Below are 12,113 nucleotides of genomic sequence, written 5' to 3'. Positions count from 1 at the left end.
GAAAGCACTGTCCAATTTTTTTGACTTATCATGACAATATGTATTTTTTTAGGGTGGCCCCTCGTTAGCTGACAACAGATTCTTAAGTAAATCCCATCAAGATTAGCCTCAAATGCTGTCATTGCTAACTACCTTGCTTGCCCAAGAAAAGCTTATAAATGTCTCTGAAGACTGTGTAGCTATATAATCCTAAGAACTTCGACTAAAAAGTAAAATTTTGAGTGAACTAACTGAATTTTATGTGAGGGGTTGATAATCATACTTAGAAATACACAAGTTCCTTGTTGACAAAACACCCAGGAATAGAGAAAAAGTCAGTAGGCTAGTAGCCAGGGAGACCTAGTTTCTAGCCTTGCTTGCTCTAGGGCCTCGATTCAGTCTCTCTGGGCCTCATCTTCCCCATTAATAAGGAAAAGGTGTTGGACTCAATAAGCTCCATGGTCCTATGATTTTTTTTACTTTTTTCTTCATCCTTCAGTGTCATGTAAGAAAAGACATTTATTTGAAAGCTCAAAATATCTTAGTCCTAAAAACAAGACCTCAATTTTATAATTGAGACCCAAAGATTAGTGAGTTGTCCCATGTCACACAGTGAATTCGTAGTAGTGCCAGAACAAGAAAGCAGTTCTTTGGAATCCAAGGCCAAGGATTTTTCAGAACATCACGCTCCCTTTCTAGACAAGATGATACACTGTCCCAAAGACTGGTATAGCTATTGATGAATATCTACAGCAACTGGCTGTGCAAGGCAGTCTCTCTTACTGTGAAACTGCCACAAATTTAATCCTGTTCCTGCAGCCATGTCCCACCCCCCATGGCACTGTGAAGTTCTCCTATTTGAACATTGGGCTCAGCCAGGTGGCTTGTTCTGGCCAAAGGGGCATTGGCAAGTGTGACTTATGCAGAAACTTGATAAGCACTTGTGTAGTGGCCTTTTTCCTCTTTCTGGTTATCCTTAGAACTCTGAGTCACCATGGGGAAGAGCCCAGCTAGCCTGATAGATGATGAAGGATTTGCAGTCTGGTCATCATTGCTGCCCCACCCTACAGCCAGCCAAACTCAGAAACAAAACAGTGTACCTGACCAGCAGCAGGCCCCAGATAGGTGAGTGAGACCAGTTAAGATCAGCAGAAAAACATTTAATCTGATCCCACCCCAAATTACTGAACAACAGAGTCCTGAGTTAAATGGTTGCTGTTTTAAGTCACTAAATTTTGGGATCCTTTATTACACAGCAAAAAAATCTGATATAAGGCCCCAAGGAAATGCTTAAAGGGATTTCTACATGAAGGTGAGAGCTATCGTGAACTAAGGCAATGAAGATAAAATTATTTTAAAGCTGTGTGGACCTAACATGCTGTTATGATTAGCTTTCAAATCTAAGAAGGTCCTTGAGGGTCCAATCTTTTTCTAGAAATCTTCAGGGCTACATTTCAAAATAGGACCTGGCTGCGTGAAATTCATTTGTATGAACTATTTCACATCTTCTTAAATGCCAATAGTTCCAGACTCTACTATATACTCTTACTGGATTTAAATTTCAGGACTAAATCTAAGCTTTTGTATGTCATCAATGAGGTATTACAAGGGAAAAAGAAAAAAAAAATAGTGCAGGTATCAGCAGGTCCCTGTTTGTTAATACTGGTGATGACTTGGTGATGATGGTGGTAGTTGTGAGTATCCAAAAACACAGAGATAAAGCCCTGACAAAAAACGTGCCCATAACCACCTGCCATTGACTTGACTGAACATTTGTGTCACCCCAAAATTCTTATGTTGAAACCTAATCCCCAATATGTTGGTCTTTGGAGGAGGGGCCTTTGCAAGGTGATTGGATCGTAAAAATAAAATAAAAATATATAGGCTATCTCTGCTTAAAACCTAGTTCATATTGAGTATTTGAGTGGAAAACTCACTTGACTTCTGCATTCACCTATACTAGTTTGACCGAGCTGCTGAAAAATTGCTTCTGATATGTAGGTCTGTGGAAATTATTTTGTATGTTCAATTGACAATATCAACCAATAAAAATTTTAAGAGTATATTAATTTAGTTAATTTATCATTTTCCCAATGTTCATAGCAGCACTATAACAGCCAAGACATGGAAGCAACCTAAATGTCCATCAACAGATGACTGTATAAAGAAGCTGTTATATATTTATACAATGGAATACTACTCAGCCATAAAAAAGAATAAAATAATGTCATTTGCAGCAACATGGATGGACCTGGAGATCTTCATTCTAAGTGAAGTAAGCCAGAAAGAGAAAGAAAAATACTGTATTATAGCACTCATATGTGGAATCTAAAAGAAGAAAAACGACACTAATGAACTCATCTAAAAAACAGAAACAGTCTCACAGACATAGTAAACAATCCTATGGTTACCAATGGAAAAGGGGTGGGAAGGGATAAATTTGGAAGTTTGAGATTTGCAAGTGTTAACTTCTATATATAAAAATAGATTAAAAAACAAATTTCTTCTGTACAGCACAGGGAACTATATTCAATATCTTGTAATAACATTTAATGAAAAAGAATATGAAAATGAATATATGTATATATATATATATATATATATGCATGACTGGGATATTATGCTGTACACCAGAAATTGACACATTATACCTGACTATACTTCAATTAAAAAAAAAGCAGTAACAAAACAAAAATTTATGATCTTCTAATTTAGCAAAAATGCTAAAGCAAAGGCAAGTCTATGAATCACAGTAACATGTTTAGTGTTGTTTTTTGATCTCATAGATCTTTTTTTTTTAATTGAAATTTGAACATGCTCTAACAACTCTGCCTGTGGAGAGATGGACTGAGGAACAGGCAGAATATTAAACACCCACTTATATGTCTCCCCAGGGAGTCTTCTGATAATATTATACAATGCAACAACATTGCTTGAATGGTTTATTAATGGCAGCAAAACAGAGTGAATGCTACATACAATGGTAATAACAATAAAGGTTATTTATACTCTGTCTAACTGCCAGATAGCTTTAAAGGCCTTACAACTATACACTTAAACCACTAGCAATACAAAATAAAAATGGGGCAAACAGCCTTCAGATATTGAGAAAGAATTAGAATGATGTTTTGTCCAGTTCCAGGAAAACTGAATTGTGGACAATTGCTCAACAATTCTAAATTTACAAACATTTACATTCTCCCCTTGTTTCCCCTTGAACTATACCCATAAGCGTGCCAAGCCATCATTTCAGGTGAACAGAAAATTCTGACGTTAAAAAGAAATGTTCAACATGCCCAACCAAAGACCCAGGGCGTCTTGGCTTTTCCAGCTCTCCATAAAGAGCTCCCTCTTGAACCTTAGGTCCGGAAAAGGCTAGAACTGGGGAAAAGCAACAGGAGAAAAAGGAGAAGCATGGAGACAGAGAACAGTAACAAATGGCCATTTTCTCAGCTGGAAACTCTACGCAGGAGGCTGAATGCATGATATGGCAACTTCTTTGCCAGCCACCTCTGAAGTCAAATCTTTACCAGTAAAGTATCTATCAGGCCAAACATTTTATAGTAAAAATACACATTCACACTGAGTCTCTATGAAAACACCAATTTGACTATATCCAGGGAAGATAAATTCCCAAATTAAAGTATATCTTTCTGTTCCTAAACATTCTGCTCCAGCTCACACCTATCCAAGAAGACTTTGCATCCCTAATTTAAATCTCTATATTCAGATATATTTTTTGGTCAGTTTTTTAAAGTGACTCCACATTTCTGTGATTTATGTTCTTTCTGCTATATTCTAAGGAAGGTAAATTTTAGTACCTAGGGTATCTTTTGTCTGTTGAATGGAGTGGTAAGTGGAGAAGTGTAGGTTTGGATGAGCCAGAACAGAGCTTAATTATTCTGGAGTAGGAAAGATCCAGGATTCAAGAAGCAGAACTGGGAGATGTAGAGACAATGAGGGGAAATGAAGTGATGGAGGGAAGGCCAGCAACAGAGGGCCACGCAGAGACTTGGGAAGAGATGACTGAAGGGCGTCTGCAGGACAAAGCTGCATGTTATGTAGTGAACTTTCTCCTCTCTCTCTCCTGTAGGTCCTCAAGGAAGTCTGCATTGCTCACTGATGCCTATGGAGTCCATTTTCATCTTGAGGAATGCAAAGAAATACTAAATCTTGCTTAGAGAGCAGTGAGTATGTGTGTGGGGTAAGGTAAGGGGTGTGGAAGGGTGAAAACAAAGGTTAAAGGTGATGGCAGACATCATATAGGTTATATATGACACATACAAAAAAAATCCACTTATTCCTTCTTTTTTCTTAGTTATCAAAATATCTAAAGCCTTCCAGGAAATTCATACACAGACTATATATTAAGAATCTTGTGGTTGCAAGTGATAGAAATTAATGATCCAAATGAAAAGAGACCCTCTTATCCCAGGTTCTACACATTAAATCTCAAGAAAGTCTCTAAATGACTGTAGTTAATTGCACATCCCTGAACCAGTTCCTGTGTCCTGCACTCGAATGTGCCATAGTCTGAATGACCCAGCATGAATTGCCTCCAGAAATTAATGAAAATTAATGAAATGAAAAGCCAATGCCTTTATTTTGTTTTATAGTCAGTTTACTTGTTTGCCTCTCCAACTATATTATAAACATCTTTAGGAGAGAAATGAAATATTATATAGGCTTTGAACCCTCAGCACCTAGACAATTGCATGAAATATAATAAGCACTGAATACATATTTGAAAATGAATTAATGAGTATTCCAGGCTATTTGCTTTTCCTCTTCTCCAGTGCTCATCAATCCCATTCCATCTCTGGTAGCTCACCCATCCCCACTCATCCCTTCCCTCATCTCCCCGGGAATAAAAGATTAACTGGTAAACAAGCATTCCTGTCATTTGTAAAATTTTCTCAGAAGTTGGTACAAATGATTGGTTGGATATATTTTATGAAAAAATCGATATAATGTCCAACTTTTTGTAAATTTATGATGAAAGATCTCGGGAACATGTTCTCAGGTAGAAAGGAGTAAGTGTAGAGATACTGCTTTTATTGTATTATTTCTCTTTAACCTCTGACTTCAAATACTCTTTTTACATCCAACGTAAAATTATACTTAGCTTGGAAACATTTACAAATTTCAAGTTTACATTCAAGCACTTGAGAATTTATTGCTGCAAAATAGTGTCACTGTAGCTTATGATCTCATCAGAAAACCTGATTGATTTATGCCTTGTTAACTATCCCTATTCATCATTCCACATTTAACTAATGTGATGTTTTATGAGGTTGCCAAAAGACAATGTTGATTATAAAAACGGAGAAAATACAAATTGAAATATGTTGACATATTTTTAATCTTAGACATCCCCACATAAAAAAAGTTGGTTGTTCTGGTTTGGATAGTTTATTAGCTACGATTTGTGTATTCATATATGTGTATGTATATATGTGTTTACTTCTGCTGTGCATGTATGTACTTCTGTTATGATTGGATTGAAAAGATTCAGGGCTGGTACAATTCCACAGTCATCACGGACCCAGCTGGTTTCATCTTCCAGGCTGCCGTCATCAACACCTCTTAGTCCAAGACGGCATAGAGTTCAAATTCCAGCCAGCAGGAGACAGAAACACTCCTTTGGGTAGGTTTTACTTTTTTCCTTTTAGAGCACAGTGCAGAAATTGCACCCAGCACTTCTGCTCATTTTTCGTTAGTCACATGGCCACAACCAGCTACAAAGTGTGTTGGGATATAATCTTTAGCTAGGTAGCCATATGCTCAGGTAGACATGTTATTATGTATATTCTATTAGGAAGAGAGAACAAGAATTGGGAGACACAACAGCCTCTGCCAGTGTCTTTTCCTTTGTTCCTTAATAATAAAAGACTTCTGTTCCAACTATGTATCCCATTAAGATCCAAACTTCCATAACATCTTTGCAATCGATTCACCTGAGTACTAATAGGCTGCATATGCTGCAGTCCTCATGACACTGACAAACAGCAATGCCTATAAGTTTCCAAGAGGTGAGATGAAAGGAAGGGATGTTTTATTGGCATTGCACAGGAAGTGTAATGGCTGCACAATGGGGTCTTGTTTTTCAACTTGAACTTGAAAGAGAAAAGGACTCTGCAAAAAGCTACACTCAATGTCCTTCACAACATCACTGCTCTCTGCAAAACACTACCAAAGAAAATCCAGAAGCACAAGGAATAGATGAGAGAAGAGAAATACAGCATCTTGTATCTTTTCCCGGGGTTAACAAGTAAGGCAGGTAGTGTGACTACTGTTAGATCATGTTTGAGAGAAGTAAAACTTTCTGGAAAAAAATAAATTTGTAACTAATATCTAAAGATCATATTTTGACTATGTGCATAAGCAAAGACTCAGAGTTTAGTTTCTTGCTGCCAGAAGCAGCCTTCTTAAAACAACAGCGAAGTGAATGCATACAGGGGACCCACAGACACTCACAGTCTCTGACATAAAATGCCACAGCCTTGAGTAATCCAGTGTGGCCTGGCTAACAGCTATCATCACCTCTGTGGTAAGAATGATGGGGAGTATTTCTGGGTACCACTCTCTACATATTCTTTGTAAATTGTTATATATAAATATGTTTAATTACCTGTAGTTTTCATTGTACAGTGTTAGTTTAGTCATTCTCAGCAGGCTGGTTTGCCTTTTTTATAAAGCCACAAGATAAAGAACCCATTCTACCCAGCATTCTACTCTGGGAAATTTACCCTGTAGGCATATCCCACAAGTACACAAAGATAAATAGCTGCTCACTGCCTGGTTACACAGCAGAAGGGTATATGGTCATTACAAAGAAGAAAATTAATACATGTATAGTGTATATTGTTTATTCTTTTAAATGTTCACAAATGTATATAATCTCTCTAGAAGAAATAGGAGGACTGGGGGAGGGACTTATACTTTTCATAATATTATATTCTGTACTATTTTGAGTTTTTACCATACATAACATAACTTTGTTTAACTGCTAATAAAAGACTTCTTTCAAGACATTGTGATGCACACATATCTCAATGGAGAAGATTCTCCAGGTGTCAAGAATGGGCAGCAATCCCCCATAGAATATTGCCTTACTAGGACTTTTTTCCTGTATTGTTCTGCCAAATGTTCCTCTGGCAGCTAGAGACCCTTGGACTTGAAGATGTTTCCTCCCTCTCACTAATCATCCTTCATGTAAACATCTTTTTCTTTTCTCCACTGTAAAAAGGGAAATTGAGGCATCCCTGATGCTCCCTGGGGACAAATGTGAACATCATAGCTACAGAAAATGCAATAAAAATCAGAAGTGGAACAATTCAACCCTCGAACACAGACTCATAGGGGTCCAACCTTTCTGGCATGGGCTCTGGAATCAGAAAGTTCTCAATTCTTTTTCTGGCTCTACAAGATCTTAGTTGTGCAATTCTGCAATATTTATCAATCTTCCCTATATTTAAGTTTTATCACCTGTAGTACTGCCACCATAATATTGCCTGACTCATTTAGATCTCATGAGGACTGAGTCAGTGAGTGCCTGGATAACTCTTAGCAAGGACCTGAGGAAAATTCCATGATTCCAGCAGCCTCAGACAACCAGGTGAGCGCAGTTTTCCCTGTAGATGTTCGAGCCCTGATCCTGACTTACTTTAGTCTGTATGACTATCAGAGCCGACAGTTTAGAACATACTCAATTTGCTATCAAAGAGTAAAGAGAAAGCATAATTGAGATTCCCAGTCACTAGCCATCATAGCACCTGGATAAACAATTGAAGTCAACACATGTTTATTGAGAGTCTACTGTGTACAAAGCACTGATTGGCTGAAAAAAAATTTTTTAATGCATCATTTCCTACCCTTCAGGAGCTCACAAATTCATGAAAAATAGAAGTCAAAAGTGAATATTCTTTAATAGAGGACTGAGCTGTATGCTCAAGAAAGTATAGAGAAGAGAAATTAATTCTAACTGAAGGAACATGAAAAGGCATTTTAGAGAAAGTATGATTTAGACGAAGTTTTACAAAAAGGCAGCTTTGAAGAACAGATTATTTGAGGAACATAGGACACCTTGATGTGGAAACAGAAAGTAAAGATGTGGAAACAGAAGTATACAGAGTATATTTGGGAAGAATGCATTTGTTTACAAGGGGTACCATAATGAAATACCACAAACGGGGTGGCTTAAGCAACAGAAATTTATTTCCCACAGTTCTGGAGGTCAGAAGTCCAAGATCAAGGTGCTGGCAGGTTTACTTTCTTCTGAGGCCTCTCTCCTGGCCTGCAGATGGCCCATCTCACAGTGTCTTTCCTCTGTGCCTGTGCATCCCTGCGGTCTGTGTGTGTGTGTCCAAATTTCTTCTTGTAAAGACACCAGACAGATTGAATTAAGACCCACCATAAAGAAATCATTTTAACTTAGTCACCACCTTAAAGGCCTTATCTCCAAAATACAGTCATATTCTGAGGTATTGGGGCTTAGAACTTTAACCTATGAATTTGGGGACAAAGGGTGCAATTCAGCCTATAATGAATAACAAGTAATGTGATTGAAGTAAATAATGTATGGGAAGGCATAGAGGAGGAGGTGGGAAAAAGGCAGACAAACAAGCAAAATGAACAAAAACTTTCTTGAGCTTTTATTATAAACCAGGCACAATTCTAAGAGCTTCATTTGCACAAATTCATCAATCTTCACAATAGTCCTTTAAAGTAGATAAACTCCTGTTTCCAAGGAATAAAACTGAGACATAGAGAGACTAGAACCAGGAGGTCCTCTTCCAAGGTTCATATTCTTAACCTCTACAGTAAACTGTCTAGGGAAAGCAAAAAGAGGTCAAGTTGTGAAGTGCTTTCAATAACAACCTGAGAAGGTTGGATTTAATCCTGTAAGAAATGGGGATCCTATTGTAACTGAGCAACGGAGAGAATAATTTTATTGAGAACCTCAACAGCAGCATACAGAAGGGACTGAGACAGAAACAGGCCAGCACATCATTATATTACCTATAAGAGATTATAGAAACTTTGGTTATTGGTATTAGATGTGGGTCGTCTCAAAAGCCACACAGACTTTTTGTAAAACTTGAACAAAGTCCAAAGATTTTAAGAGAAGTTTATTGCCATCATTACAGATTTATGAGGGACTTCCAAATAACCCACACAACTGTTTCTGTTTTCTTTTCTCCCTCTATATTAATAACAAACTACCCATAGTAAGAATTCATATGATATCAATAACAGCATTAATTATTTAGATATGGTAATTTTGGGAGTGTTTGCTTGGTTGGTTTTTGGTTTTGGTGTTGTTTTGATTACATCACTTCTTCCTTACATCAACCCTGTGAGGTGATGTTGCACGTGCAGGAACTGGGATTAAAGAGATTTAGAGATTTGAGAGCAATAGACTGTGCCTGGATTCCCCTCCCTGGGTTACTTTCTCCAGGCAGAAAGCTAAAGCAATGGCAGGACTCATCTTGTCTGTTTCCCAGTTCTCAGGGATAACTTTCCTTCATTGCCTGATGTCCAATGTCTTCAGAACCATTTTGTTTCATAATTCTTTCCAGTTTTTTAGTTGTTTCAGTTAGGAAGATAAATTCAGTCTTCATCTTGGCCAGAGGTAAAACTCTGTATCCCAGGTGAAGAAACAGAGTGATAAAGATTTTTACAAAATTTGCCCTGTAGTATGCACCTTAAATAGAGACCTCAGGATTCAAATCTAGTTCTGCATGTCTCCAAAGTCCATGTGCATTGCTTTCAACCTACTACTTACCAGGTAATTTGTTTCAGTATTGCAGTGGTTCTCAAAACGTAACACTCCCAACCCCAGATCAGCAGCATCAGCAGCATCTGGGAACTTGCTAGATATGCAAAACCTTGGCTCCTTTCCAGACCTACTAAATCAGAAATTCTGAAGGTGGAGCCCAGCAAGTGATTCTGATGCCTACCCAAGTGTGACAGCCACTGCACTATTAGGTGACCCATGGCAGTGAGGGGAAAGACAGAAGAGAGAGGGATGGGAGGAGAATGATGGGTATAAACTGGCCGATCTCTGGTAAGAACACAGTACCATAACATCCTCTATTAGGCGATCATGTCTGCAGCTGCAGGGACACATGTGAGAATGGATACGCCAAGAATCTGGTGGCCAAGTTGGTGAGAAAGCAAATCTCCAATACTGAAAATAACTTCTTCCAACATGATACCACCGCATCTACAGTAAAGGGAATTCCAAATACCAGATAAAATAGCCATATCCATAGTCTTTAGGTCAGCATTTCCCAAAGTGTGTGCCTCTGACACTCGGAGCGCACATGCACAAAAGCAGCGCAATCCAGTAAACCAGAGAACCCTGTCTACCTGAGCTCCCTCACAAGTCGATTTAGTGCAGCAAAGGCTCAAGAAGCTTTACACAATTGCCCAAAGGCACCTTTTACTCATGTAAATGCCTACAGCATCCCACTGCACCGGTGCTCTAGGGGGAAGTAGCTCACTCAGACACCAGAAGCGGAGACACAAATGTCATTTGGGGAACTTGACATTGCTTTCTCCTCCCCCATCTCGAATGAGACTGTGGTTTTGCTGATTCTGGACGGTCCAACAACTAGGAAAGCCCAATATGTTCAAAAATATTCCCTTAAATTGAATTTATAGATTACTTGTGAAGTCCTTCTGGAATAAAAAATTCAGAAGCATAGCAAGAATTAAACTTCTCACGTCAAGTGAGACCCTGCCCCGGGCTAGCAGAATGTTAGGCGGCAGTCGTCCTCCTGTGAGGGACCTGGCGTCTGAGAGTAACCATGGCAAGACATGCCTCACCTCCTTCTGCCCTGTGTCTTCACCTTTCTTCTAATAAGATTTTGTTTCCTTGGCTAATTAAAGCAGTATCTGAGTTGGTCAATAAAGAGTGTGAAGTCTGTAATTTTTTATTGCGATCCTTATAAATAAAACAGAAAGGAAAAAAGTTAAAGAACAAAATGGCCAACCCACTAGGCAGCGGTACACTGTTTTCAGGACCTCTAGCATTAGATGCTCAGAGCCAAGCAGGGCTGGGCAGGTGGAAGAACAACCAGAGAGGGCAGTCTGGCTCAGAGATGGCACAGAAGGATGCAGGGAAGCGTGAGTCTGTAGCTCTGGTGAGATCTTGTCCCCACGTCTCCCATGCTAGAGGAGCTCACAGTGTTGCCAGGTGTAGCCTCACCCTAAACCTAGCCTCCCTGGAAGAAGCAGTCAGAGAGATGGGACAGAATCACAAAGAGTCACAAAGAGTCACAAAGGCTTGGGAGCAGCAATTTGCAGACTTGGACGAAGACCTTCTCAAAATACCAAACTAAAAGTAACTCCACCCGAAAAGCAGATGAAGTATCTCCTCATTTCCTCATCCTAGGAGAACAACACCCTTTCTAGAAAAATGTAATTAATGATCTGGGTGTGAAAAGACACTGACTACTTGCCCCCAAACAGGTAATTAACATAATGTCACTAGGTTTCTAAAAATTAGCAGAGGCAGGCAATTAAAAATAAATGACTGGCCCTGATCTAGCCCAGGTCTAAGCAGGAATCCTAATGTCTGGTTACCTTATTAGAACTTTGGCTGAGTCATTTTCTGTAATTGAATGATCTTCTTAGGCAATATTCACAATTTACTCTGGGAAAAAAGCATTTCTTCTTGGTGGTGACTGTGATATTTCCCAAGAATATAACATTGGTATTAACCAGATGGTACATTTTAACCTCTAATGGTTTCCTGTTTGTGTGCTAGAATATCCTGTGGCTGCCCTGTAAAATTAATTTTTTATTTTAATTTAATTTTAAAAATAGAATGAAAATATACCACTCCCCTATTGGTTTTCAGAGTTATTTAAATGTAATGTAGGTGTATCTACCAGTGAGGATCTCGGCACAAAACAGGTGGCATGCTCAAAAGACTTGACTTAATAGAGCTTTTGAAGCTGTGAAAAGTTAAAGAAACCTAAAAACATGACGCAGCCTCCAGACGTCAACGACAATGGACATCGTTACCTCCCCCAAGTCTGAAAGGCAAGAGGAGGGAAAAGGGTTTCTAGAGACTGGAGAAACCCAGGGCCCTGAGACAAGATCAACTGACAAGCATTACATCC

The sequence above is a fragment of the Camelus bactrianus genome, chromosome 2 (genome assembly GCF_048773025.1).
Source record: "Camelus bactrianus isolate YW-2024 breed Bactrian camel chromosome 2, ASM4877302v1, whole genome shotgun sequence".
NCBI lineage: Eukaryota > Metazoa > Chordata > Mammalia > Artiodactyla > Camelidae > Camelus > Camelus bactrianus.
This window is presented reverse-complemented; position numbering follows the sequence as displayed.